The following is a 26,563-nucleotide window of genomic DNA, read 5'->3' as shown; positions in this document are numbered from 1 at the left end:
GGGGGCTAGTGGGGATCAAACTTAGGACCTTGCGTTTGCAAGTCAGGCGGCGGAACCACTGAACCTTGGAACCCTGGCTTGGAACCCAGCCCAAAGACAGACTTTTTAACAAATGCTTTTAAAACTGGCTATCCACAATCAGAAGACCGAATCTAGATCCTTATCTTTCAGCTTGCACTAAAATCAAATCAAAATAGATCAAAACCTAGATATAAAAACAGAAAACACTTAATATGCAAGAAGATAAAACTCTTGAAGACATAGGCATAGGCATAGGCAAGGGCCTTCTGAACAGAACTTCAAGTGCACAAGAAGTAATACCAAGAATCAACAAATAGGAGTAGGGCCTCACAAAGGACTCCCCAGCCCTTTAGGGCCACAGGCTTAGCAGTGTCTTTTGGATTTCTCATAAACATATCATAAATCCTTCAAGATGGTTCTAGCAGAGCTAGGAAGAAAAGTAACATCACCATTATGCTCACTGAGCAATGCCACTATTATCAATGAAGAGGTATTAAAGGCTATGCTACCCCGGGACCAAAAAGAAAAATGGTAGGGTAAATACTCTTGGGCCGGGGATTTAGCTCAGTGGTTTCGCCACCTGCTTTGCAAGCGCAAGGGCCCGAGTTTGATCCCCAGTACCAAAAAAAAAAAAAAAAGGCTATGCTAAAACAAGAATGTACAGCATTATTGGAAGGGGATGTTAATATTAAACTAGTGAAGCAACTAAGAAAATGTTAAATATGCTATTTTGAAAAGATGCCATCTGATCTGAACAAAAGAAAAATGATTCAGCATGCTGTATTTAAAGAACTTGTGAAGCTCCTAGATCCTGGAGTTAAAGCATGCACACCAGGCCCCCAGAGGTGAGAAGGAGCCTTCCAAACCACCATACTACCACACACAGCACCGAGGAGCAAAGCTATACCAGTGCCAAGGTGAGCCACATGGACGCCAGCAGCACACGCTTCCCCTCCGTTGAAATGAGAAGACAGGTAAACAAGTCTCAAAACCAGACATCCAGATAATATAAAGCAACCACAAAGTGAAACGACATGGAAATATCTGATACTCAACGACCTGGAACCCCTGAACTGGCAACAAAAGAGGATCTGGACAAAATGAAATCAGAAATACTTTCTCAGATAACAGCAGAGATTGTGCCCACAGTGCAAGATATGATTAATAAATCTAGAGAGGACACAGAAAAAAAATTAGAGGACCTAAGGAACATGATGGAATCCCAACATAGGAAACAAATGGAATCCATTAAACAAATGCAAGCATATTTCCAAGAGATTAAAAACTCCACTGAAAGATTACGCAGCAGAATGAGCCAATGTGAGTACAGAATTTCAGATGTAGAAGATAAGATTGCAATTACTGACCGGGAAAAGAAAAATTTCTTTAAAACAGTAAGGGACCATGAGACATCAATCCAGCAGCTGCTACACAATATAAAGAAGAATAACATAAGATTGATCCGAGTCAATGAAGAAACAGTAGAGAGTGCAGACAACATAAAAAAAACTGTTCACAGAAGTGATGGCAGAAAACTTCCCAAGCAAGGGAAAAGAACTTGACATACAGGTAAGTGAGGCACATAGGACTCCAACTAGCCTACACATAGGCATACAATAGCCTACTCCAACTAGATCTTCACATAGGCATACAATAGTTAAAATTCCAGAAAGCCAACAGAAGAATAAAATTCTACAAGCAGTTAAGAAAAAAGAAACAAATCACATACAAAGGAAAGCCCATCAGAATCACAGAAGACTTCTCAATGCAAACCCTCAAGATAAGAAGAGCTTGGAGTGATGTATTTCAAGCCCTAAAGGAAAACAACCTCCAACCCAGATTGATGTATCCTCCAAAACTATCTTTCAAGATTGATGGAGAAATAAGATACTTTCATGACAAAGAGCACCTTACGAACTTCATGAATACCAAACCAGCAATGCAAAAAAGTTTAGACAATATCCTAGGAAAACAACAACGATGATCACAACGCCAGGAAGCCCAGCAGAATGAATCTATCAGGCGAGACGAGGAATTAAATGCAAAGGGGGAGAATCCAACAAAAAGAAAAAGTCATGACAATGATGTCAATATGTATCAGTTATAACCATCAATGTTAATGGTCTCAATTTACCAATCAAAAGAAACAGACTGGCAGAATGGGTCAAGAAGCAAGATCCAACAATATACTGTGTAAAAGAAACACACTTAATTCAAAAAGAAACTCATAGACTGAAAGTTAAAGGGTGAAAAACAATACTCCATGCGACAGGAACCTGAAAAAAAGCAGGAGCACCTATCCTCTTTGCAGATAAAGCAGAGGTCAAACCAACACTGATTAAGAGAGACAAAGAAGGTCACTACATCCTTGTGAAGGGAACGATCCAAGCAGAAGAGATGACAATCATAAATATATACGTAACAAACACTAGTGCACTCAACTATATAAAACAAATATTATTGGACATGAAAAATCACATAAGGTCTAAAACAACAGCAGTGGGTGACCTCAATACCACACTGTCACAAACAGACCAATTAGACAAAAAATAAACAACAAAATACTGGAACTCAATCAAACTCTTGAACAAATGAACTTAACGGATGTTTACAGAGTGCCCCACCCCACAAAATCAGAATACACGTTCTTTTCAGCTGCACAGGGGTCGTTAATCAAAATTGACCACATACATACTCACAGAATATAAGTACAAAGGAATCGAAGCTATTCCCTGTATATTATCAGACCAAAGTGTGATGAAACTGGAGATCACTAGCAAAAGAAACCACAAGAATTTCATAAACACATGGAAATTAAACAACACACTTCTGAATAACCAATGGGTCACAGATGAAACTGAAGAAGAAATCAGACAGTTTCTACAATTAAATGAAAATGACAATACAACATATCAGAATCTATGGGACACAATGAAAGTAGTCTTATGAGGGAAATTCATAGCAGTGAATACTCATATTAGGAAAACAGAGAGAGCCCAAATAAACAACCTGATGCTGAACCTGAAGCATCTAGAAAAAGAGCAGGAAAAACCCAAAGCTCATAAAAGGGAGGTAATTATAAAGATTAGAGCAGAAATCAATGCAATGGAGACTAAGAGAACAATACAAAAAAAATCAATGAAGCCAAGAGTTGGTTCCTCGAAAGAATAAACAAAATTGACAAACCCTTAGTCAACCTTACAAGAAAAAGAAAAGAAAAGGCTGAAATCCATGCAATTAGGAATGAAAAGGTTGAAATTACGATGGACCCAGGAGAAATCCAGAGGATCAATACCTACTTTGAGAACCTATACACCAATAAGATGGAAAACACAGAATGGGCAGATTCCTAGATAGGTATGAATTACAAAAGTTGAACGAAGAACACCTAAAAATTCTAAATGACACAATATCCATCAATGAAATTGAAAACATAATTAAAAACTTACCAACTAAGAGAAATCCAAGTCCTGATGGCTTCACTGCTGAATTCTACAAGACATTTAGAGAGGAACTATTGCCACTGTTTAAACGCTTCAATGAAATTGAAAGGGAAGCAATACTCCCAAATTCACTCCTAGAAGCAAGCATCACCTTGATCTCAAAAGCACAGAAAGACACAACCACAAAAGAGAACTATATGCCAATCTCAGTAATAAACATAGATACAAAAATCCTGTGTTTTTTTATTGTTTTTGGTACCCAGGATCGCACTCAGGACCTTGCACTTATCCGGCAGGTGCCAGAACCACTGAGCTAAATCCCCGGCCCAAAAATCCTTAATAAGACATTGGCAAATAGAATGCAGAAATCATCAAGATCATACACTCTGACCAAGTGGGATTCATCCCAGGGATGCAGGGATGGTTCAACATACACAAATCAATAAATAAATGAAATACACTATATCGATAGAGCGAAGGACAAAAACCATGTGATCATCTCAATAGATGCAGAAGAGACATTTGACAAAACCCAAGATGTATTTATGATAAAAACCCTACAAAAAAATTGGAATAGATGGTCTCTACCTCAAACTGATAGAAGCCATCTATGAAAAACCAACAGCCAATATCATACTAAGTGGTCAAAAACTGAAATCCTTCACACTAAAATCAGGAACAAGACAAAGATGTCCACTATAACTACTCTTGTTCAATATAGTTTTGGAAACATTAGCCACAGCAATTAGACAAGAGAAAGAAATAAAAGAAATAAAGAAGTCAAATTCTCATTATTTGCACATGATATGACACTCTATATAGGAGACCCCAAGAACTCCACCAAAAGTCTTCTAGACTTAATAACCAAATTCAGTAAAGTAGCTGGATACAAGGTCAACACACAAAATCAATAGCTTTCTTCTACACCAAAAACAGACTCATTGAGAAATAGAGAAACAATTCCTTTCACAATAACATCCAAAAAACTGAAATACCTAGGAACCAACCTAACGAAAGAAATCAAAGACCTCTTAAAACTATAGCACTCTGAAAAGAGACTGAAGATGATATCAGAAAATGGAAAGAGTCCGGGGATTTAGCTCAGTGGTTTCACCGCCTGCTGTGCAAGCGTAAGGACCCAAGTTCGATCCCTAGTACCAAAAAAGAAAAGAAAATGGAAAGACATCCCTTGTTCCTGGGTAGGACGAAACAATAATGAAAATGGCCATACTTCCAAAACTGCTGTATAGATTCAATGCAATCCCAATTGAAATTCCACCAGCATACTTCATGGACTTTGAGAAAGCAATCCAAAAATTCATTTGGAACAAGCAGCAACATTGGATAGAAAAGCAATTCTAGGTATGAGAGACATGGCAGGGGGTATCATAACCCCCAACTTGAAACTATACTACAAAGCTACTGTGACAGCAACAGCATGGTACTGGCAAAGAAACAGACCTGAGGCCCAGTGGAACAGATCAAAAGATGTAGAAACAACTCCAGACACGCTCAGCCACCTCATCTTCAACAAAGGAACCAAACACCCTCACTGGAAGAAAGCCTCTTTAATAAATGGTGCTGGAAAAATTAGGTTTCAACTTGTCAAAGATTAAAACTAGACCTATATCACTCACCATGCACTAAATTAAAATCAAAATGAATTAAAGTTCTAAATATTAAAACAGAAATGCTGAACTAGCTGGAACAGAGGCTAGGTAGAACTCTTGAAGACATTAGTGTAGGAAAAGATTTTATGAACAAAACCTCAGTTGCCCATGAACTAGCACAAACAATCAACAAGTGGGATTTCTTCTTATTAAAAGGCTTCTGCACAGCAAGAGAAACCACCAGCAGTGTGAAGAGACAACCCACAATGTGGGAAAAAATCTTCACCTGCTCTTCCTCAGACAAAGGTCTACTATCTCGAATCTATAAAGAACTTTAAAAACTCAGACCTCCCAAATTTAAAGACCCAATCCGAAAATGGGCATCTGAAATGAACAGACATTTCTCAGACAAAGAAGTAGAAATAGCAAATAAATACATGAAAAAATGTTTAACATCACTGGTCATTCGAGAGATGCAAATGAAAACAACGCTGAGATTCCACTTCACTCAAGAAAGAATGGCTGCTATCATGAAATCAACCAATAACAAATGCTGGTGGGGCTGTGGGGAAAGAGGAACACTGGGGAAGGAAGTGGGAGGGCTAGAGGAAAGGACAGAAGGGAATGGGATTAATATGAGAAAATGGAAAAATAGGAACAAAATCTTTGTAAATAGGGAGGGCTGGGCAAGACTGAAAAACAAGAACCAAGAGAGACTATGTAAAGGTGCAAATTTCCAATGATGAATGTCATTATATTGTATACCTAAAATGTACCAATGATTAGAATGAATAATCGATAATGTAAAATAGGAATAAAAGGTCCAAAGGGGTAGGGGTAGTGGGAGGCACAGGGGAAAGGAAAGAAGGGAAAGGAAAAAATGATGAGAAATGGAAATAAAGTCTTTGTAAATAGGGAAGGGTGGAGGGCATGAAGGGAGGGCTAGGAATGGGGAAAAAAATAAGAACCAAGATGCATTATATAAAGGTACAATTTGCAATGAGAAATGTAATTGTGTTGTATACCTACAATGTACTAATAAAAGAATTTAATACAAAAAAGCCCACAAAAAAACCTCAGACCTCCCAAATTTAAAGACCCAATCCAAAAATGGGGATCTAAAATGAACAAACATTTCTCAAAGAAGTAGAAATAGCAAATAAACATATGAAGAAATCTTCAACATCACTGGTCATTCCAGAGATGCAAATGAAAACAATGCTGAGATTCCACCTCACCCCACAAAGAATGACTGCTATCTAGAAATCAACCAATAACAAATGTTGGTGGCACTGTGGGGAAAGAGGAACACTGCTCCACTGCTGGTGGGAGTGTAGACTGGTGCAACCACTGTGGAAATCAGTATGGGGATACCTCAAAGAACTAGGACTAGAAGTCCCATTTGACTGAGCTATTCCCCTCCTGGGTATCTTCCCCAAAGAATTAAAAGAATCATACCACAGTGATATATGTGCACTCATGTTCATAGCAGCACAATTTGTAATAGTTAAAATGTGGAAGCAGCCCAATTGTCCATCAACTGGAGACTGGATAAAGATATGGTTTTTTAAAATAAAATGTAGTACTACTCAGCCATAAAGAATGAGAAACTAGAGACATTTATAGCTAAATAATTGTACACTGTGGTGACATTAAGTGAAATAAATAGGACACACATGTGTAAATGCCGAATAGTTTCTCTACTTTGAGAAACTGAAAGTATAAATACAGAGCAAAGTGTATAATAGGTAACATGAAATAGGAAGGAAAGGGGTAAAGGGGAAGGGGAAATGGGAGGGGTGGGGGAAAGTAAAGAAGGGAATGGAATTAATATGAGAAAATGAAAAAATGGAAACAAAGTCTCTATAAATAGGGAGGGATGGAGGGACTGAAGGGAAGGCAGGGGAATGTGGACAAAATAAGAACCAAGTGAGTTTATGTAAAGGTGCAAATTTACAATGATGAATGTCATTATATTGTATAACTAAAATGTACCAATAAAATTAAAAAAAAAAAAGCCTGGACAACCACTAAAGGAAAACAAAATGTGGTGTTTGTGGCACTGCAGGGGAGTAGGAAAGCGACATGTTCAAAGTTACCATATTATTACCATAGGAAAGGTTGGAAGAACTGTTTGATATGTGCAGACACATTCAGAGCATGGGCTTTTGACCAACTAAAATAGAATGCTACCAAAGTAAGTATTCTATTCTGTGGAAGCTATACAGAAATTGATTCCATTATCACTGCTTCTGAAGAAGTGGAGAAATTCAAAAGTGATAATTTTGAAATTATTAATGTTGATACAAGTGGCTGCCACAAACAAGAAGACTCTTTGTTTGAAGAAATCCTTCAAGTTTCTAATACTATATAACCTGATAACATTGTTTATGTGATGGATGCCTCCACTGGGCCAGCCTGTGAAACCCAAGCTAAGGCTTTTAAAGATAAAGTAGATGCAGCCCCCGAAATAGTGACAAAACTTGATCGTCATGCAAAAGGAGGTGGTGCACTAAGTGCACTTGCTGCCACAAAAAGTCCTATTATTTTCTTTTTTTTAATCATTCTTTTATTGGTACATTTTAAGTATACAATGTTTGCATTTATCATTGGGTGCTTGTACGTGTACATGACGTATCTTAGTTCTTATTTTTGTCCCCATTACCTGTGCGCCCTTCACCCCCCCTTCCCTAATTACATCTATTTCATTTCCATTTTTTTTTCTCATAATTTTTCCTTTCCCTTCTTTCCCTTTCCCCTTTCAGTTTTTGACCATTTAGTATGATGTTGGCTGTTGGGTTTTCATAGATAGCCTTAATCAAGTAGAGATAAAGACCTTCTATGCCAATTTTATGTAGGGTTTTTATCATGAATGGGTGTTGGATTTTGTCAAATGCCTTTTCTGCATCTATTGAGATAATCATATGGTTTTTGTCCTTGACTCTATTAATATAGTGTATTACATTTATTGATTTTTGAATGTTGAACCATCCTTGCATCCCTGGGATAAATCTGACTTGGTCAGGGTGTATGATCTTTTTTTTTTTTTCAGAGTATCAGTAACTTTTAATTTAATGGGTCCTGTCAAACAGCAGTCTAAAATTGTTATGCCTGCTTGTACTTGTTATCAACATGAGTACCTACAGAGAATGGAAGGAAAAAAATGGAAACAAAGCTTGTGTAAATGGGGAGGGGAAGAAGGATTGAAGGGAGGGGAGGGGAATGAGAAAAGAATTAAGATATATTATGTACAGGAACAAATTCCCTACAATGAATGTGATCAATATGTATGACAAATAGGTATTAATGAAAAAATAAAGTTAAGTAAAAAACAAAAACATGAGTTAACCATTTCCCCATACCCCTGAATGCTGGAAACACCTTCTGATTAGTTGCTTCTCATTTAAAGGAGCAAAGTGACTTGCACAGAAATCTATAATTTTAATACATTCAAACTTATCAACCTTTTTTTTTTGGTACCGGGGATCGAACTTGGGTCCTTGCGCTTGCGCAGCAGGCAGTGAAACCACTGAGCTAAATCCCCGGCCTTCAACCTTTTTATAGTATTTAGATTCTGCCTGTTATTTTAGAATTCTCAGGATCAAGTCCAAATCCTTTGAAATGCCATGGGGCCTCTCTCAGATGAGGGTATATGGCATATCTCCCCATGAGTTTTCCTATGTTTTACTCATAAAAATGTCCTGGCAGCCACCTGAACAGGTCAAATACAGTCACACCATGTGATCATATGTCTCTAGGCAAACAAAAACCCTGGAATACTCACGCCCCACTTTTCTGCAGTAAGAGACCAGCCATGTTTCTAGCTGGGTCCTTGGACTGTAGACTCTTTCCCAACCTCTCTTGCAGCTAGGCCTTATAGCCAATGGGGTAAGAGTGAAAACGATTCACACTTCCTTCTGGGTTTTTCCTATAAAGGGGAAGCCACATTCTCTGTTTTCATTTTGTTTTTTTGAAACAGAGTCTCACTATGTAATCCAGGCTGTCCTTGAACTCACTCTGTAGCCCAGTCTGGCCTACATCTTGTGGTGATCCTCCCAAATGCTAGCATTACTGGGGCGCATCACCACACCAGGCTTATTTTATGGTATTTATTCATTTATATGTTTTTCTCTTCTATATATAAGTGTCTTGAGGACAGGAACTTACCTTAATAAGTACCTAGCATAAACAATAAATTTTTGTTGAGTAAATCAAATCATGTGAACAACCATTGGAGCACCTGATTTATAAAAAGATGTAACAAATTTTAAAGTACACAAATTACCATTTTCAAAAAGTGAATTATTTAACCATACTTGGCTGATAACAGAGCAAATAGGTGAATAATAATTCATGCTATAGCATGTTCGATGAACTGAAAACAAGACGCTGGTCCGAGGAAGGGTAAGAATTAGAACCGCAGGGCTCCATAATCATCTGGCATCCGCTCGATGTATCTGTGGTTAGAAATGTACATGACAGGAACTCCAGGGATCTTCCGGATTCTCCACCTAAGGTCCAGGTCAACTGTGGCCACAATGTAACACTTGTGCTGAGTTACTCTCTGCACTAAGCAGTCATCTGTATAGGTCCCTTTATGTGTGCAAGGTAATCGTTCAAATCGTGGATCCTTGGCGATCCTTAGAGCCACTCAGTACTTCTGTCCCAATTTCTCAATTTCAGCCACTACACAATCAGTTATACAAGGGATACACTTGGCATACAGACAGTCCGTCATCGATTGTACTAAGTCCAATTTGGCCTTGATGGAAAAGTTGATAAAGTTAGTATCAACCAGAATATGATATGGTGAGCCCAGCTGTGTATTATATTGGAAGAATAAGCAGGAAGGATGTTGGGGAACTTCTCTTTCCTTTAGAACACTGGGATCTTTCTTTTCTTTCTTTTCAGGTTTTAATCTATCCTTCTCTTTGAGTCTCTCATCTCTAAGACTAAGCATCTGCTTCAATGGTCGCATACTGCCTTGCTTTCTTTTGTTTCCCCGTGTTCATGCCAAATTCCAGTTTCTTCCGGAATCCTGTATGATCTTCTTGATGACACTCTATATGCTGTTTGCCATTATCTTATTGAGGGTTTTTGCATCTATCTTCATTTCGGAAACTGGCCTGTAGTTCTTTTTGGTTTGGGTCTTTCCCGGGTTTTGGAATCAAAGTAACAATTGCTTCCAGGAATGAAGTTGAAAGCCTTGCTTCCCTTTCAATTCCCTTGATGAGTTTAAAGAGTAATGGAGATAGTTCTTCTTTTAAATGTCTTGTAGAATTCAGCAGTGAAGCCATGGGGACCTGGGCTTTTCTTTGTTGGTAAATTTTTTATTACGTTTTTAACTTCACTCATTGTAACTGGGGTTTTTAGAATTTCTACATCTTCATTTAACTTTGGCAACTCGTATGTATCTAGGAATCTGTCCATTTCTTCTGTGTTTTCCATTTTATTAGAGTACAGGTTCTCAAAGTAGGTGCTGATGATTCTCTGGATTTCTGCTGGGTCTGTTGTGACTTCACCTTTTTTGTTATTAATTGCATGTATTTGAGCCTTTTCTTTCCTTTTTTTGATAAGGTTGGCTAAGGGTTTATTGATTTTATTTATTCTTTCAAAAAACCAACTCTTTGATTCACTGATATTTTGTGTCATTCACTTAGTCTCCATTGTATTGATTACTGCTCTGATCTTTATAATTTCCTTTCTTGTACAAGCTTTGGGTTTGTTATGCTCTTCTTTTTCTAGGAGCTTGAGGTTCTGCATTAGGTTATTTAACTGAGTTCTCTCTGTTGTCCTAATATGAGCATTCACTGCTATGAATTTCCCTTCTAGAACTGCTTTCTCTATGTCCCACAGATTCCTGTATGTTGTACTGACATTATCATTTACTGGTAGCAACTATCTAATTTCTTCTTTAATTTCCTCTGTGACTCACTGGTTGTTCAGGAGGGTGTTATTCAATTTCCATGTGTCTGTGGGAGTTTTGCAGTTTATGTTATTGACCTCCAATTTTATTGCACTGTGGTCTGATAATATACAGGGGATAACTTCAATTCTTTTACATTTACTTAGACATGTCCTATGAGCTGGCATGTGGTCTACTTTGTAGAATGACCCGTATGCAGCTGAAAAGAATGTGTATTCTGATTTTGTGGGTTGGAAAACTCTGTAAATATCTATTAAGTCCATTTGTTCAATAGCTTGGTTCAGTTCTAGAATTTCATTGTTAATCTTTTGTCTAGGTGATCTATTTGTGACAGTGGGGTACTGAGGTCACCACTACAATTGTTATTAGTGCTTATTTGGTTTTTCATATCCATTAATATGTTTTGTATAGCTGGGGACATTCGAATTTGGTGCATATTTAGGATTGCCATCTCTTCCTCTTGGATTGTTCCCTTCACAAGGGTGTAATGACCATCTTTGTCTCTCTTATTAGTTTTGGTTTGAAATCTACTTTGTCTGCAAATAAGATTGCTAACCCTGCTTTTTTCTGGGTTCCTGTGGCATGGAGAACTGTTTTCCATCCTTTTGCTTTCAGTCTATGAATTTCTTTTTTTAGTTAGGTGTGTTTCTTGTATACAGCATATTGCTGGATTTTAGTTCTTAATCCATTCCATCAGTCTGTTTCTTTTGATTGGTGAATTAAGGCCACTAATATCAATAGTTATAATTGATATTAACTCATCCTTGTCATGACTGTTTTACTGTTGTTGGCTCTTTTATTTATTTTCCTCCCTTTCCCTTTAGTGTTTTACCTTGCCTGGTGGTTTCCCTCTGTTGGGCCTCATGGAGTTGTGACCTTCATTGTCTTTTTCTAGGATATTGCTTAAAATTGTTTGGAGTGCTGGTTTGGTGTTCATGAAATTTCTCAGGTGTTCTTTATCGTGGAAGTATCTAATGTCCCCATCAATTTTGAAAGATAATTTTGCAGGATACAACAACCTAGGTTGGAAGTTATTTTCTTTTAGGGCTTGAAATTCTTCAATCCAGGCTCTGCTTGATTTGAGGGTTTGTGTTGAGAAATCTGCCTTGATTCTGATGGGCTTTCCTTTGTAGGTGATTTGTTTCTTTTCTCTAACTGCCTGTAGAATTTTGTTCTTCTGTTGGGTTTCTGGGATCTTGACTATTATATGTCCATTTATAGAATTTTTTGATCATGGCTAGCTGGAGTTCTATATGCCTCACTTATCTGTATGTCCAATTCTCTACCTCTGTCTGGGAAGTTTTCTACTATTACTTTTGTGAACTGTTTTTTTTATGTCAATTGCACTTTCTCCTGCTTTTTTGTGGACTCCTATCAGTCTTATGTTATTCTTCTTTGCATCATCTAGCAGCTGCTGGATTGATTTCTCATGATCCCTTACTATTTTTAAGAAATCTCTGTTTTCATGGTCCACTGCAATCCTGTCTTCTGTATCTGATATTCTATCTTCAGATTCCCTAAATCTGCTCTGCATGCTTTCACTGGACTTTTAATCTCCTGAATATCTGTTTGAATCTGTTTCATGGATTCCATTTCTTTGTTATGTTGGGTGATCATGGTTTCCATTTCTTTCTTATCCTGGGCATTCATAGCTTCCAGCACATTTCTGAGCTCATCTATTTTTATCTGCTTCTGTTCTAGAGCCTCTAATCATGTCTTTCATTCTGCTCACCATCTCTGTAGTTATCTGGGAGATTACTTCTGTTTTGAATTTTTCTATAGCCTCATTCATCTGTTTTGTTACTTCCTGTACTATCAGTTCAGGGTGTCCAAGTGATTTATTATCGGACTTTTCCACCTCATTTCTCCCAGAATTTGCCTTTTGTGGGGTGGAAGTCGCCATACTTAAATGCCTTCTCATTTTTGTTTTTGGTACTGTCCTTGGTTTAGTTCCTGGGTTGATATTTTGAAGCTGTTTATTTTAAGTATCTTTGTTGATGTATTTAGAACCCTTATGGAATGACTGCTTCTCAGAGGTGTCTTCCAGATATAGCTAGTCTTTAGGTTTTGAGTCTCTGATGGCTCTGAGGCTGTCCCATTTTCATTGTACCAGGAATGACAACTGATTAGATCAATCACAATACCTTAGCCCAAGTTGTACAATTAGCAACACAATAGCATCGAGTACTTCTTAGAAAATGACAATTTGTGGTAGTTATTAATCTATCTAACTGTGTGAATTAAATCAAAATCAAGGACCCACCCAACATATGTTTACAGTGAATAAACTCTTCAATATAGCAACTTTACCCTTCGGAATGGGGAGTAAGAAGGAGTTGGGGAGGGAGGGATAGGTAGGGAGAAGGAATGGGGAAGGTTAGCAGTGAGGCCAGAGGGCACAGGTGAGAGAAGGAAAGAGAAGAAAAGAAAAACAAAGAAGAAATATGAATTAGGGCGAGAACAGGAACACAAAGGGAGATGAAGAATAATGTGGGACAGCAAGGGAGAGGGGGAGAGAGAGGGGGGAGGGGGGGAAGAAAAAAGAAAAAAGAAAAAAAATAAAAAATTTTAAAAGGGCAGAAAAAGGAAAAAAATTTAAAATAAGAGCAAAAAAAATAGTGGTAATTTTGAAAATAACAAATAAAAGATAAAAATGAAGATACTCTTTCAGGCTGTATCTCTTCTGTCACAATAGGCAACGTGGACAGAAGTGTGCAGTTATAAGTCAATGTGTCTCAGTAAGCCAGTCACAGACCCATGAGATTCAGGCAGATTTCTGGCTGCAAGTCCCAAGTTGAGCTCCCTGTCCTCCTGCAGGGTTGAGCTGTGTGAGGTTCTATTGCAGGTTCCAGCTGCTTTTCCCCTGGAGATGGTCCAGGTTTTGATGGGAGGTGATGATCCCTCTAACTAAACAAGCACGGTGGTCTGCTGTGCCTTTACTGCAGATTCTCTTCACTTTTCTAGTGGGCTTCAGTTATCATCAGGGAGCCTGAGAGAGGCCCTCTCTCTCTTGTTCACTTCTGCAGTTCAGGACAATGGCTTTTATGTTCCCCATGCCTCTGTAGTGTGGAACCAGGTAGCTGCACAGCCAAGAGGCCGGGGGGCAGGAGGGGCTGGCATTGTTGTTGTAGGCGCCTGCACAGCTCCACCCACACGGCTCCACGGGTAGCTGGTGGGCATGCCTAGGGGGTCCTTACCAGCTCTTGGTCACAAGTAGGCATAATCAGACAGACAGAGCTGGGCTCAATCAGTCCTGGGAGCTCTGCTCCCTGCTCGACTCCACCTGCGTGGCTCCACGGGCGGTTCAGTCCTATTATTTTCACTGGTATAGGAGAACATATAGATGACTTTGAATCTTTCAAAACACAGCCTTTCATCAGCAAACTTCTTGGTATGGGTGACACTGAAGGACTGATCAATATAGTCAACAAGCTGAAGCTGGATGACAATGAAGCTGTCATAAAAAAGCTGAAACATAGTTTACGTTGAAAGACACGTATGAACAATTTCAAAATATCATGAAAATGGGCCCCTTCAGTAAGATCTTGAGGATGATCCCTGGCTTTGGAACAGGTTTTATGAACAAAGGAAATGAACAGGAGTCAATGGCACACTAAAGAAATTAATGACAATAATGGATAGTATGAATGAACAAGAGCCGGACAGTACAGATGGTGCCGAGGTTTTAAGTAAGCAACTAGAAAGAATCCAAAAAGTAGCCCAGGATCAAGTGTGTCAATGAGAGATGTTCAAGATGTTCAAGATTTTGACACAATATACCAAGTCTGGACAGATGGTAAAAAAGATGGGAGGAATAAAAGGACTTTTCAAAGGTGGTGACATGTCTAAGAATGTGAGCCAGAGTTGCACGGAACACACCGAATCAGACCGCGCGCCGGCAACAATCCACTGGACACCCCCGCCCTGATTCTCTGTACAGCCACCTGGTTCCACATTACAAAGACGCAGAGGACACCAGACCACCAGACCACGGTACTGAGTCCAGCCGCTCCTGGCCCAGAGGGCAGAGAAGCTCAGCCGGTCCCAGAACCTGGAAGGAAGGAAGGTCCCCGCCTCCATCCCAGGCTCCTAGGGCAGAGAAGCTCAGCCAGTCCCAGCACCCAGAAGGAAGCTCCCCTGCTGCCAACCCAGGCTCCTAGGACAGAGAAGGTGAGCTGGTCCCAGCACCTGGAAGGAAGCTCCCTAGGGAAGGTGAGCCGCGTGGGCGCCACAAGCACCAGCCCCCTCATGGAAATGAGAAAACACATAAGCAAGCCTCAAAAACAGAGCTGTAGATTACCTACAGCAACCCCAAAGGGAAATGAGATGGAACAATCTGATACTCAACCACCTGGACTCTCTCAACTGGAAACAAAAGAGGATCTGGGAAAAATGAAATCAGAAATAATTACTCAGATAACAGCAAAGATTTTGCTCATGGTGTAAGACATGATTAATAAATCTAGAGAGGACACAGATAAAAAAATAGAGGATCTGAGGAACATGATGGAATCCCAACATAGGAAACAAATGGAATCCATAAAACAGATACAAACAGATTTCCAAGAGATTAAAAACTTCATCAAAAGTCTGCGCAGCAGAATGAACCAATGTGAGGATAGAATTTCACATATAGAAGATAAGATTGCAATTAATGAGGAGGAAAAGAAAAATTGCTTTAAAATTGTAAGGGAACACGAGAAATCAATCCAGCAGCTGCTAGATGATGCAAAGAAGAATAACATAAGACTGATTGGAGTCAATGAAGAAAGAGGAGAGAGTACAGATGACATAAAAAAACGCTTCACAGAAGTGATGGTAGAAAACTTCCCAAGGAGGGGAAAAGAACATGACATACAGATAAGTGAGGTGTATAGGACTCCAGCTAGCCTTAATCAAAAAAAAATCTACACATAGGCATATAATAGGATTCCAGAAAGCCAACAGAAGAATAAAATTCTACAAGCAGTGAGAGAAAAGAAACAAATCACATACAAAGGAAAGCCCATCAGAATCACAGTAGACTTCTCAACGCAAACCCTCAAGGCAAGAAGAGCTTGGAGTGATGTATTTCAAGCCCTAAAGGAAAACAGCCTCCAACCCAGATTGATGTACCCTGCAAAACTATCTTTCAAAATTGATGGAGAAATAAGATACTTTCATGACAAAGAGCACCTCAGGAACTTCATGAATACCAAACCAGCACTCCAAAAAATTTTAGACAATACCCTAGGAAAAGACAATGAGGATCACAACAACCCCAGGAAGCCCAGCAGAATGAATCCATTGGGCGTGACAAATTAAATGTAAAGGGGGAGAATCCAACAAAAAGAAAAAGTCATGACAAGGCTTTTAAAACTTTTGACTTCATTGCCCTAATGAGTGTATAATTCAATCTTATTATTGTACTGATTAGTATTTTTCTGATTCTAGAGTTGCACACCATTCCTTGTGCTATACTGGCTATTTAATCATCTTCCTCTGTCTACATTTTAATTGGGTTGTCTATTAATGAGCTCTAAGAATTCTTTATATATTCTACTCATAGGTTATATGCATTGTAAATATGGTCTGTTTAAGGACTACTTTTCATTTTAATGATTCATTAAAGTTCTAAATTTTGATGGAATCTCATTTATCAATTTTTTTCTTTTATACATCGTGTCTTTTGTATCCTAGGTAGTTCTTGACTACCCTGAATTCATATATATTTTCCCTTATAATTTCTTCTTAAAGTTTTATACTTTTAGGCTTTCTTATTTAGGTTCATAGATCCCTTCAAGTTATTTTCATGTATGGAAAAAAAGGGTTGAGGTTCATTTTTTATATAAGGATACCAGGTGTTCTAGTGCCATTTGCTGAAAACACTGTCTCTTCCTCGGCTCTTGAATCGAGTTTATATTCTATAAAATGCTAATGTTAAATAATCTTTCAAAACTCAGTGGACCATATATGTGTGGTTCTATTTCTAGATTCTCTGTTTTATTCCAATGATCTATATGTCTTTCCTTACACCAACACTGCCTTGATTACTGTAGCTTCAGAAAAAGTCTTAAAATTGGGTACTAAACGTCTTACAACATTGTTCTTGTTTTTAACTTTTCTAGGTCCTTTGTACTCCTACATAACTTTTAAATTTCAATATCCTATTCTTCATTTATAGCAAGTATACACAGACCTGAATTTTTATACATACCTTGTGTTTTCTAATCCTGCTAAATTCAAGTACAAGTTCTAGGGGCTCCTAGAGATTTCTTAGTATTTTCTCTGTAGATGATCATTTCATCTACATATAAAGATTTTGCTTCTGCTGTGCCAAACCTATCCTAGTTGTATCATTTTACTGCCAGACTATTTTGGTGGGGACTAGGTTTCAAAGTTTAATGGACAGATAAAGAGTAAGCATATCTGCCCTTGTTCCCCACCTGAAGGAGAAAGCATTGTATCTTCTCCATTCATATAAGGCATTCTCATTGGAAATATGGTATACATGTCTTTAATCTGTTGAGAAGTTTCTGTTCTACTTCTAGTCTCCTGATAGCTCTTACCATGAACAGCTGTAGAATTTAGTCCAATACTTTTTCTCCAACTAGTGACAGGATCATATGGCTTTTTCCTTTCCTCTGTTTAAATGATGACTTTTGGGGGTGGATCTTCCAATGTTGAACCAACACTGTCATCCCTATAACAAAACCACTTTCTACATCCTGCCAGATCTGACTTCTAAGAGTTTGTTTTGTTAAACAAATTTCTATCTATGTTCATACTGTTTTCTTCTATTATCTTTATCCAGTTTAGGATTAACACAATGTTGATTTTCTAAAATGAGGGGAGAAGTGTTCCTTCTTTTTTCTGCTTTAATTGTTTGATATAATTTATCAGTTAAAATGTATATGAGCCTCCTGTTGTCATACAGGTAGGTTTTCAAGCTAGGAATATACTTTAATAGGTGCTACTCAAATTTTGTATTTCCTCCAGAGTTAGTTTCATTAATTTGTCTTCCAAGGTACTTCTTAGAAGTTGTCAAATTTATTTCAAAAAAGATTTTTGTAATATGCTTTCTATATCCTTTTAAATTCTGTAAAATCTGTGGTAATGTCTCCTAGATCTTAATGTTGTAATTTTAAAAATGTATAACTGATATTGTGTAACAGGAAGAAAAGGTCTAAAAGACCAGGGGAATTGGGAGGGGTAAGGGAAGGGAAAAAAGGGAAAGGAAAAAATATGAAAAGAGGAAAAAAATGGAAACAAGGTCTTTGCAAATAGGGAAGGGTGCAGGGGGTGAAGGGAGGGCAAGGGAAGGGGAAAAAAAATAAGAACCAAGAGACTCATGTAATGCTACAAGATCCCAATGATGAATATAACTGTATTGTATATGAAAAATGTACCAATAAACTTAATGGGGAAAAAAAAAGAATGTGAGCCAGTTAAAGATGGCAAAATTGAACCAAGATGGCCAAAATGATGGATCCAAGAGTTCTTCATCACATGGGCGGTATGGCAGGACTTCAGTCAATGATGAGGCAGTTTCAACAGGGTGCTGCTGGCAATATGAAGGGCATGATGGGATTCAATAATATGTAAAGATGATGCCTTAATATAAACTGACTTGATTACATTATTTGCTGCAACCTCAGAGTTTCCTTTTTGCAAATGAGGAAAAAAGGTTTTTTTCTTGCCTGTCTTGCCCTCTTTTTCCCCTTTCCCTTTTTCCTTTCTTCCTTTTCTTTCTCTTGATAAAAAGAAGGATAATAGGTTTTTGTGGAAATTATTCTACTTTTGGTTTAAATTTTCCTCTATTAGTTTTCACCACTGAAACACTTCTTGAGTTAAACAATTCATGATGTAAAATTTTAGTACTTAAAGGTATTTTCAATTGTCTCAAAGGCCAAGCATTATATTTGTAAACAGTCCTGGTCAGTAAGTTACATGATGTCTCAATACAAGTGCTGTAAAATAAACTTCAAAGTGGTTGTAAGTTAAAAAAAAAAAAGTAGAAGTTCAACTGATGCTACAATAGTTCCTCAGCTTCCCACAGGACAACTGTGTAGTGTGTGGATCATCCTCTTCGTTCCCCTTCCTCTGCCTGCCTCTTGCTATGTAACTAGGGTCTAGGAAGGGGAGAAGCAAGAAGTCAAAAACAGAAGTAGTCATTGTTGCTATGTAACACCACCTCCAAGAAACTCAAAAAGCAAAACCACAAAAAGCAATTCATGCTGTTGCCCAAAATTAAATTAAAGGAGGGTTAAACAAATATAGTTTTCTTTCCTTTGTACTATTCCAGGGATCCACCATAGAGGACAAAATGTCCAAAGGCTTCACAAGTCCAGAGATGCTCATTTAAACTTTGGCTGGGCAACCCATTCAGGACCCTTCCTGTCTCTCAGGAGCTATTCCTTTCCCTAATAAATTTTCCTGCTATTAACTTCCATTGTTCCTTAGAATTCACTCTTTGACTTTGGGGAACACAAACTTGGTCTGTCTGGTATCTAGCAGATACATACTTTTCCCTTATATCATTTTGGAGGTCCCACCAAGACAATTAGGAGGTAATCCATACTTTTGTTTCATGAATTCCGGATTGTGACTCATTTAGGTGATCAGAACTGTCATTCTTGTTTGCCAGTTGCTTATACAAAGCAGTTTTTTGTCAAATGATGTTGATTTGAGAACACTGAAGATTATGATGTTTCTTTGGTGGGACATTTTATTTTTACAGGCAGAGTCCTGTATTCCTGTTTTGTGTATGGACTTAGGAGTTGCTGAAGTTACCTGTATTCGTTGCTTGACTTGTTTGATGATTACAAATGGATTGTTGTCATTTTTAGACAGTAGCGCTGGGGAACAATAACACTGGTGCTCCCCTAGTAGACTTTGATACTAACCAAAAATGTGATTTTGTAAAATGGATATTAGGAAATATACATATTCACAAACTTTATCTGTCCCTTATAGAACCCTAATAAACAGTGGTTATTCTGCCAGCTAATTAACCACCTACAGCAGCTGCCGTTCTCAAAGCAGATGACAGGTTTCCTCAGAACCTTCTGGTTAATCCCCCCACTGATCCAAGTACGAATGTTGGCCAGAAAGGCAGCTGGATTCTTTTCTAGAAACATATCTCTAGTTGTGTGGAACCAGTGAAAGCTGAGACAGCAACTGAAGGGCCATAGCTAGGGCAACTCCCTGGTGAGCATCCAAAGGCTCCTCAGTGGAAGCAGGATCCCTACAGCCCAAGTGAGTAACCAGCAGAGAAATCTCCATTTATCTACCGTCCCCACCTGCACTCCTCAGTGAGGTTCAAGGTAAAACTCTCTCAGTGATCTCCTGGTAACCTCTGTCCCAAAGTGACTTGAGATTACACAGTCAGAATGCCCTCTTAAGCCTCCATTAAGAGTTAAGCTACAGGTTTGGACTTTTCTCTCTCTGCTAGTAAGACAGACCCCCTTTTCAGATATTTTGATACATTTATAGGGCCAGAAACAGATGAAAACAATAACTGTCTAGATCCTGAGAAAGTTCTGCCAGGATGGTGTAGGATATCACTTTTGATTAGACAGAAAGCCCAGAGGACATAAGTGTACCTGAGGACACTTAAGGACACAACTCTGCCCTCAGGAACATGTGCATAACAGACCATAGTTATCTAAGAATGACTTAACATACTCAACCACGGATACCCAGCATGGCAAAGGATGTACAACAGATGTTTATCTCACCATACCTCAGTAAACAGATAAGACACTCTAACTGCTATACACTAAAAAATACTATAACTTTTTTTTTGAGACAGGGTCTCACTATGTAGTTTGGGCTGATCTTGAACTTACTATGTAGCCAAGGCTGGCCTCAAACTTTCATGAACCCTCTGCCTCAGCCTCCTGAATGATGGGATTACAGGCGTGCACCACCACGCCTGGCCAAAAAAAGAAAACAAAACAAAACAAAAAAACCACTATAACCTCTTAGTAGCTGTTTTTGCTGAAGAACTAAAGTCACACAGCTCTTGAGCTCTGGAACTTCAGCTCAGCTCTGCTGATGCTGCCCTGATGCTGTACTGATGATTTTCTCTACATCTTGTTCTTACTGGAAAATTAATTAAGTTACTCATGACAGACTAATATACAAAGCTCTATTCAGGTGCCTCCTGGGGAGGCTTAACTTTGATTAACGGAAGGTCTAAGCTAAGAGAGAATCCCCCAGGTTTATTCCTTTCACTCCAACTCACTGGGAGTTAGCTGTGGAACTCCTTGGCTGCTAGACCACCTTCTAAACAAAAAAGGACCTCACTCCAGGAGGTTGGGCTGAGGCAACTAACAAAAACTGCCTTTAATACAGGAGAACACCTATCAGAGGAGTGATTTACACTTGTGCCTGACATATGCCAACTAAGAGTGAAAAAAAAGTTTTCAGCCTTTCTCTTCTATCATGTACATGTGAGAGAGGAAAAACTGATAAATGTGCCTTTACTAATGCAATTTGTGATGGCTAGACAATACAGACTTTAGTCTGTAACTTTCTTAAGTGTATTACAGATACCTGGAGATACATATTTTCAAAGAGGGTTTAAGTAGGCTAGGTGACAAGGTAAGAGAACCCAAAATGCCCCAGAGACCTCTTCATCCTAGGGCCCAGGGCTGAGATTTCTTCTGGACTATTACCTGCCTCTATCTGTCCCTGGAAGTGACAGATCTCTTTTGCAGGCTGAGCCAGGCCTTCTTCCCCCACTGTTTGGAATATATACTTATCTCCAAAGAGTGTCACCTAGTCTCTTCTACACCGAAACTTGGCCTGAGCATCCCCCCAAAAATTGTTAAAATTATCTTTAACAGTCTGTCCCTTTAGAGGGAACAGTTACATGTGGCTATCAAAGCAGCAGTTTTGGCTATCAGCTGTGGCTATCAAACAACCATGGCTATCAAAACAACAACAAAAGCCTGTATAGCTGGTATTCCAGTAAGATAATCCACCAGCCTAGGAGCCATCTTAAAAACTGTCTTTGCTTTCACAGGTTTTTATTCCTTCTGATTCTCATTACAAGCAATCTGTCAATTGATCTATAAAAAGTTCTGACTAGTCTATTTATAGTTACAAACCTAAAAACTGTAGTAGGGTTATTGTAATTCAACTTGGCCAAATACATCTGAGTGCACTCTGGTCTATTAACAATGGTCTTATGTGTACCTGTCTGTCAGTTCAATTTGTAACCAGTTGCAAAATCTATAGCTGTTTTGTTTGAGCTTAATAATTTTTTTTCTTTTTGCTTTACTGGATTTTTAAAATATTTACAGTGACTAGTTAGTTCAAGTGTGTGGGACCGTGGCGTGTGAGTAGGAGCTGAAGGCAGAAGCCTGGGTGAGAGCCAATCTGTGCCAGCCTCGTGGGTCTTGGGCTGACCGGCTCCTTCCAATAGGCCTGGGGCTGGCAGGCTACAAGATGGATACTCCTCACCCCTCCGATTCTGATGATTATCTTGTCACGGACAGAGAGTTGCAGGATGTGTTCTCCCTCAGACTCCTGAAGCCAGGCCTCAATGTCATGCTCCAGGGGCTGAAAAAGGCCATGAACAACATGAATATCCTGATGCAGTGTTTGGCCAAATTCAGTCAGGGCCTAGAATGGGTTCAAAGGCTCAATGTGACCTGGATCCTGTGCCAGATGTCAGTGGACCTGAACCAACACCTCAGAACAAGGACCAGAAAGCCGTTAATCCAGAAGATGACTTCTAGTGGGAAATGAGTTTCTACTGCCAGGCTCAGGCAACAGTGCTTGCAGTATTATCCCACCTCCACCAGCTCAAAGTCCCTACCAAGTAGCCCACTGATTATTTTGCAGAAATGGCCAAGTCAGATCAGCAGATGCAAAAGATTCAACAGAAGCTACAGACTACACAAGTTGCCATGGAGAAGTCTGAAAAGGCTAAGCAACTGCGAGCACTTAGACAATATGGAAAGAAGGTGCAAACAGAAGTTCTTCAGAAAAGGCAGTGGGACAAATCACATATGATGACTGTCACTGAGAAGTATCAGAAAGGCTTCTCTGATAAAGTGGATTTCCTTGAGGGAGGTCAGAAACCTGTTGCCCGGGACACAAAGCCAAGAGCTACAGGCCAACAGATTAAGGACCAGTGCCAAAAGACAGTATAAAAACCAGAAGTTTGGCTTTTGGGGGAAGAAGAAAGGCTCCAACTGGAACACCTGTGAGAGCCATGATGATGCATCCAGCTTTCAGGCCAAGATGGCACATGGGAAAGGCCTCAAGAGGCCTAGAAAGAAAGGATCAAATAAGAGACCTGGAAAACGAATGAGAGAAGATGAAGAACAGAACCTGTTAAATAACATCTTTACATGAAGAACAGGAAAAAGTGATGAAGATTTGGAATTTCACAGTACAATTGGACCTCATCTCTTATTCTTTTTCTTTAATTGGAAAAAATTCTTTCAATAAATTTTTTAAAATTGTTAATGAAAAAACTATTTATAGTGGACCCTCAAGTTACAACTGGCCTGACATATGAACTTGGGTTACAACTGGAATTTTAGTTTTAACTTACAAGCAAAGTCTTGAGTTACAACCCAAATGCCAGCCACTTGTGCTTCCAGATAGTCTCAGAAACAGATTTAACCCTTAATGGAAGAAATATTACAACATCCTTTCCTGTGGGGGATTAACTGAGAAATCCTGGGCCAATGTCTCTCTAAAGACGAGATCTGCCTATAAACAGGAGAGACTTTGAAGGCTGTGTAAAGGAGCCTGAGCCTGAATCTTCAACTGACCAATATGAGTTACAACCAGCCCTTGAGAAGAAACTGAGTTCATAAGTCAAAGGTAGATTGGAATGAAGCCAAGAGTTGGTTCTTTGAAAGAATCAAGAAAATCAACAAACCCTTAGCCAACCTTGTCAGAAAAAGGAAAGAACAGGCCCAAATCCGTGCAATTAGGAATGAAAAGGGTGAAATTACAACACATCCAGCAGAAATCCAGAGGATCATCAATACCTACTTCCAGAACCTATACGCCAATAAGATGGACAACACAGAAGAAATGGACAGATTCCTAGATACCTATGAATTACCAAGTTGAATGAAGAAGACCTAAAAATTCTGAACAACCCAATATCAACCAATGAAATTGAAAATGTAATTAAAAACTTATCAACTAAGAAAAGCCCAGGCCCTGATGGCTTCACTGCTGAATTCTACAAGACATTTAGAGAGGAACTGCTGCCACTACTGTTTAAACTCTTCAATGAAATTGAAAGGGAAGCAATACTCCCACATTCATTCCTGGAAGCAAGCATCACCTTGATCCCCAAAGCAGAGAAAGACCCAACTGAAAAAGAGAACTATAGGCCAATCTCACTAATGAACACAGATGCAAAAATCCTTAATAAGATAATGGCAAATAGAATGCAGAAGATCATCAAGAAGATCATACACCCTGATCAAGTGGGATTCATTCCAGGGATGCAGGGATGGTTCAATATATGCAAATCAATCAATCTAATGCACTATATCAATAGAGCCAAGGACAAAAACCATATGAGTATCTACATAGTCACAGAAAAAGCATTTGACAAAATCCAACATGCATTTATGATAAAAACCCTACAAAAAATTGGAATAGATGGTCTCTACCTCAAACTGATAGAAGCCATCTATGAAAAACCAACAGCCAATATCATACTAAATGATCAAAAACTGCAATCTTTCACACTAAAATCAGGAACAAGACAAGGATGTCCACTATCACCACTCTTGTTCAGTACAGTTCTGGAAACATTAGCCATGGCAACTAGACAAGAGAAAGAAATAAAAGGAATAAAGATAGGTAATGAAGAAGTCAAATTGTCATTATTTGCAGATGACATGATACTGTAAATAGAAGACCCCAAGAACTCCACCAAAAGTTTTCTAGACTTAATAACCAAATTCAGTCAAGTAGCTGGTTACAAGGTCAACACACAAAAATCAATAGCTTTCCTCTACACAAATGACAGACTCACTGAGAGAGAAATAGGGCAAATAATTCCTTTCACAATACCATCCAAAACACTGAAATACCTAGGAATCAACCTAACAAAAGAAATCAAAGACCTCTTCTCTGAAAGCTATGGCACTCTGAAAAGAGAGATTGAAGATGATATCAGAAAATGGACAGACATCCCCTGCTCCTGGGTAGGAAGGATTCATATAGTGAAAATGGCCATACTTCCAAAACTGCTATATAGATTTAATGCAATTCCAATTGAGATCCCAGCAGCATACTTCATGGACCTTGAGAAAACAATCCAAAAATTCATTTGGAACAAGAAGAGACCCAAAATAGCAAAAGCAATTCTAGGTAACAGAGACATGGCAGGGGGTATCACAATCCCCAACCTGCAACTCTACTACAAAGCTACTGTGATAAAAACAGCATGGTACTGGCAAAGAAACAGACTTGAGGACCAGTGGAACAGATTAGAAGATGCAGAAACAACACCAGACACACTCAGCCATCTCATCTTTGATAAAGGAGCCAAACACCCTCACTGGAGGAAAGATAGCCTCTTTAATAAATGGTGCTAGAAAAACTGGGTTTCAACTTGCCAAAGATTAAAACTAGAACTGTATCTCTCACCATGCACTAAACTAAAATCAAAATGAATTAAAGATCTAAATATTAAAATAGAAACTCTGAACCAGTTGGAACAGAGGTCAGGTAGAACCCTTGAAGACATTGGTGTAGGAAAAGATTTTATGAACAAAACCTCCGTTGTCCATGAACCAGCACAATCAACAAGTGGGATTTCTTCTTATTAAAAGGCTTCTGCACAGCAAGAGGAACCACCAGCAGTGCGAAAAGACAACCCACAATGTGCGAATAAATCTTCACCTGCTCTTCCTCAAAGGTCTACTATCTCAAATCTATAAAGAACTTAAAAAACTCAGACCTCCCAAATTTAAAGACCCAATCCAAAAATGGGCATCTGAAATGAACAGACATTTCTCAGACAAAGAAGTAGAAATAGCAAATAAATACATGAAAAAATGTTCAACATCACTGGTCATTTGAGAGATGCAAATGAAAACAATGCTGAGATTCCACTTTACTCCAGAAAGAATGGCTGCTATCATGAAATCAACCAGTAACAAATGCTGGTGGGGCTGTGGAGAAAGAGGAACCCTGCTCCACTGCTGGTGGGAGTGTAGACTGGTGCAAGCACTGTGGAAATCAGTATGGAGATACCTCAAAGAACTAGGACTGGAAATCCCATTTGACCCCACTATTCTACTGCTGGGGCTCTTCCCCAAAGAATTAAAAGAATCATACCACAGTGATATATGTGCGTCCATGTTCATAGCAGCACAGTTTATAATAGCTAAATCTTGGAAACAGCCCAAATGCCCATCAACTGGAGACTGGATAAAGAAAATGTGTTTTTTTTATAAAATGGAGTACTACTCAGCCATAAAAAATGAGAAATTAGAGACATTTAGAGCTAAGTGGATGCACATTGAGGCAATACTCTTGTGAAATAAACAGGACACACATGTATAAATACTGAATAGTTTCTCTGG

General features: G+C 38.8%; 1 protein-coding gene and 4 pseudogenes across 3 annotated transcripts in view; 3 read left to right on the top strand and 2 right to left on the bottom strand.

The window, feature by feature from the left end:
• Positions 1-26,563, bottom strand: part of Klhl42 (kelch like family member 42) — a 68,095-nt gene that overhangs the window by 26,481 nt on the left and 15,051 nt on the right. The gene's annotated exons all lie outside the window — the stretch shown is intronic.
• LOC147821457 (signal recognition particle subunit SRP54 pseudogene) lies at positions 7,065-8,137 on the top strand (annotated as a pseudogene).
• LOC147821456 (rRNA-processing protein FCF1 homolog pseudogene) lies at positions 7,430-13,531 on the bottom strand (annotated as a pseudogene). Its single transcript, XR_015446974.1, has one exon. The product of XR_015446974.1 is annotated as an rRNA-processing protein FCF1 homolog pseudogene (transcript).
• On the top strand, positions 13,319-14,928 carry LOC147821455 (signal recognition particle subunit SRP54 pseudogene; annotated as a pseudogene).
• On the top strand, positions 22,437-23,351 carry LOC106008629 (putative rRNA-processing protein EBP2 pseudogene; annotated as a pseudogene).

This window comes from Heterocephalus glaber, unplaced genomic scaffold, assembly GCF_053883595.1.
Source record: "Heterocephalus glaber isolate CG9 unplaced genomic scaffold, H.glaber_assembly_v1.0 deba00001733, whole genome shotgun sequence".
NCBI classification, from domain to species: domain Eukaryota; kingdom Metazoa; phylum Chordata; class Mammalia; order Rodentia; family Bathyergidae; genus Heterocephalus; species Heterocephalus glaber.
Note: the sequence above shows the minus strand (reverse complement) of the source record. Positions and strands in the feature narration are given on the sequence as shown.